Below are 4,270 nucleotides of genomic sequence, written 5' to 3'. Positions count from 1 at the left end.
ATCAAGGAAAGCCCAAGGAGGAGCGTCAGGCTCACTCTAATTCTATAGCACGTTATCTTGCATCGTCTGCTGATGTCAGTTTACAAGCATTTCTACACAAGGAAAGTGGATATTCTCAGTCTCTTTTGGGAAACTGTTCAAACACTGAACTAATTATGAAAATACAGTTATTCATACAATGTCTGATAATTGATTCCAGCTAAGTATCAACTTTGACTTCTCACTAGTTTAAAACGTTGCACCATGAGTAGAAGGAACTACACCGATATGCCTGGCTTTGTCCTCATGGGGCTGACGGACTCTGCAGAGACACAGCTGGTCCTCTCCGTGCTCTTCCTCCTGATTTACCTGATCACGGTGCTGGGGAACATAGGGATGATAGTGTTCATTCTCCTGGATCCCCAGCTGCACACCCCATGTACTTTTTTCTCACTCACCTGTCATTTCTCGACCTCAGCTACTCGAGTGTTGTCACCCCTAAAACCTTATATAATTTACTGACTTCCACCAATAGCAACTCCTTCCTGGGCTGCTTCACCCAGCTTTGCCTTTATGTTCTCTTTGCTGCTGCTCAATGTTTCCTTCTCTCTTCTATGGCCTATGACCGCTATGTAGCTATCTGCCACCCTCTGCTTTATCCAGTCATTATGTCCACAAGACTGTGCCATGCCCTGCTTGCTGTCTCCTATATGATTGGATTTATGGATTCCACTGTCAATGTACTTTGCTTGAGAAGACTGAATTTCTGCAACTCTAATGTGATACAGCACTTTTACTGTGACACTCCAGCTCTTTTAGCTCTGTCCTGCAGTGACACTCATGATTTTGAGATCATGTTATTCATTGTTGCTGGCTCCACCCTGGTGGTGTCTCTCAGCACAATTGCTGGATCCTATCTGTCCATCCTCTCCACCATCCTCAAAATTAATTCTACTGCTGGGAAGAAGAAAGCCTTCTCCACCTGTGCCTCCCACCTCCTGGGAGTCACCATCTTCTACAGCACTATGATCTTCACTTATCTAAAACCAAAGGAGTCCTACTCCTTGGGAAAGGATCAGGTGGCTTCTGTGTTTTACACGATTATGATCCCCATGCTCAACCCCCTCATTTACAGTCTCAGAAACAAAGAGGTGAAGAGCTCCGCCCTGAGAGTCCTGCAGAAGAGAGAGGGCTGCAGGCAGTTCATACCACAGGGATGTTAAATACTGAGCTCCCCTTTCTTTCTTTTGAGTCTTTCTCAGTTCTCTCTGTAAAAACAACTGATTCCTTTATTTGTACTTTTGTGGAACTGCCATTTACTTATGGAAACCTGATACAAGAAATTTTCATGACTTTTAAAAGAAATTCATGCTGTATTTGAAATCCATGAAACATGTTAAATCTATAGTCTAAATACGTGTGTCTTTAAGGACCACAGTGACTCAAAATATCAAAATACTTTATTCCACGAATTCCATGCATACTCCACTTGTATGGTGTTTGACTGTGAAAAAGATATATTTTTGGATAGTGGTTACAGTTTCAGAAATCATTTCCATTTATACTAAAATGAGGAAATACAGCAGCATAGTTTGGAGCACTGTTTAGGAATCAGATATTCTAGAATTTAGAGTTTAAATAGCTATGCCTTTCAATGTACAACTCTTGATTAGTCAGTAAAATTTTGAGATTCCATTTCCCTATCTGACCAAGATAAATAATTATTCCTGGTCCCTTTGAACCAAAGGTAGCTCTCATGCATGACTTGGGCCATTTTCGTTAGGAAGGTGACATTTCTTATAATTTTTTTCATGTGGCATAGACGTTTTATTGATTCCTATGATTAACTAAATTGAGGATATCCCCAGGGATGAAAAGCAATAAAATTTGAGTTTCTAATTTTAGATTGAAAATAAAATAACATTTTGAAGTAGATTTTAATTACAAGAAAATGTGTACATTATCATTGGAGACAAAATGGAAAATGTTGCAAACTATTATACAAAAGAGAATAATTCTGACAAGTGATACTTTTGTGCATGTTCTTCTAAATGAATAGTTGTACATACATCTGCATATATTACATATTTAGTCTAATATCTGTTTTTCCCTATGCATTCTTTCCCGCTTTCTATTTTCAGTAAAAGTTTAACTTTGGATAGCTGTCACGGAAACTGTTTAACAAACATGTTCTTTGAATGTGCATGAAACCTAAATTATTATAAATTCAACAATGTCAAAATCTGCATACAGTGATATTACTTAGATGTGTCCTTGCTAGATATTTCACAATTACACCACACTGGTGTGCCACAACACTTCAGGAACTAGTTATGGCCTTTCTTCCAATTTCCTTGGGTTGAAGATAATTCCTAAAACAAGTTCTTTTGAGTGTAATAAGGTCAATTACCTTTACATTTTTCATACAGTCTTAAGTAAAATATTACTACAGGTATTTGTGTCAATCTGTAAATTGAGGGCAGGTCAAGAATGATATATTTTTCACTTTACAAAATTTCCCCATATATTCTGTAATTAACATTTTAATTTTCTCTGTGTGATTTATTTAATTTATAATCTTTAGTCCTATTTTCTGGTTTTTTAATTTGTTTAATATTTCAAATTGTACAAAAATCAATAAATTAATTAGTAAGTCACTTTGTATCAATGTGCTGATAGGAATTAAGTTTTTAATTTTAGGTTTTTTAATAAAATTTATTGAATTATTTGTCTTAAGTGCTACTTTAATAAGTCAAGTTAATTTTTCGGAGTTCATTTTAAAATTTTTATGTCAAAATGTTCAATTACTTTATTTCAAATCTGAAAATGTGTTATTTTCCTCCATTTTCTTAATAATATTAAAATTTTGGCTCATGCCAATGCCATATATAATGAATTTATTTGCACTTTTATATATGTGCTGTCTGGAATCTATACTTGTATGTATTACTATTTTACTATTTGTTATTTTTTGCAATGACAAACAGTAATACATAAATATTTATTGTTCAATAATTTATTTCTTCTCTTGTTTCTCAGTGTGTTAATGCCTTGTTTTATTTCTTACATTTATGGATTATTTTTACCTTTCTAATCATTTTAATGAAATATGATTTTGGTTTGCTTTAATTTATGTGTTTTTCCACGTTTTAGATAATTTGTGTATAGTAAAAAATTTATGTGTAGTTTGTATTGGTAAGATGTTCAACAGAATGTAAAACTTGTAAGCAATATTTTTTTTACATTCCCAGACCTCCCAAGGTAAGTCATATAAAGGTAGAAGATCCCAATGATCAATGCAACTGTATTGTATACCTAAAATGTACGAATACACTTAATAAGAAGTGAATAAAATAAAATTAAAAAGTAAAATAGACATTCATAAACAGAGAAAATACCTGTTAACAATACATTTTAAATTAAATTAAAACTACCCTCCTACTTTACCATGTGGTTCAGTAAACATTTATATGTTTGTATTCTACTGCCTAAGCAATGTTATTGATTTAGATAATTTGCATTTGCCTTTTACTTTCAAGGCTATATTAGTGCATATTATATTTTATAATAGATTTTGGAAGTAATTTAAAATATAGCTCTGTGGTTCATAATGTCATGCCAAAAAGATATGTAATACAATTAAGAATTTTTAAATATTAATCTAATGTATCATGGAAAAGTACAAGCACCTTCTTTGCTACTCAAGAATTGATGGATAGAGGACTGTGATTTAGCTCAGTGGTTCCACTGCCTGCTTCACAAGCACAAGGTCCAGAGTTTGATCCTCAGTAGCAGAAAAAAGAAAAAAAAGAGCTGATAGATAATAATAGTACCAGTGTAGTGAGGCACTGCAGTGTTTTGGACAGCATTTGAGGTGCTTTAATGTAATTAATTAAATTTATTTTTACCAGATAAATCTTTGGTAGGTACTAGTGACATAAACTTTAGTTTCACATGATTAATTGTCATGCTTGGCTATTCAGGGAAAGTCCAAATCATGTCTCATGTTTACACTGTGTGTGGAAAATATTCCCAGAATGGTGCCCGCACTCAGAGTGACGACTCGTTGCATGTATGTTACACAACACAACTCTTTGAATCTCCTTCCTTTTAGCTCCCTCTCATCTGGCTCCATCTCTTGATTCCCTTTCCATCTGCAAAAGATCAATCTTCCCATTTCTTCTTATCTTTTTTCTCCTTAAATCATTTATACTTTGGTTTCTCATATAAAAGCAACTATGTGATATTTAAGCTTGTGTGATTTATCTTATTCAACTTTACTATCTCAACT

The 4,270-nt window shown here is 34.0% G+C and overlaps 1 pseudogene; it reads left to right on the top strand.

The window, feature by feature from the left end:
• Window positions 1-243: 243 nt before the first annotated feature.
• On the top strand, window positions 244-1,202 carry LOC104849095 (annotated as a pseudogene).
• Window positions 1,203-4,270: the final 3,068 nt, after the last annotated feature.

The sequence above is a fragment of the Fukomys damarensis genome, unplaced genomic scaffold (assembly GCF_012274545.1).
Source record: "Fukomys damarensis isolate Sample0158 unplaced genomic scaffold, DMR_v1.0_HiC HiC_scaffold_73628, whole genome shotgun sequence".
NCBI classification, from domain to species: Eukaryota; Metazoa; Chordata; class Mammalia; order Rodentia; family Bathyergidae; genus Fukomys; species Fukomys damarensis.
The sequence above is the reverse complement of the archived record's forward strand: the minus strand, read 5'-3'. Positions and strand labels throughout refer to the sequence as shown.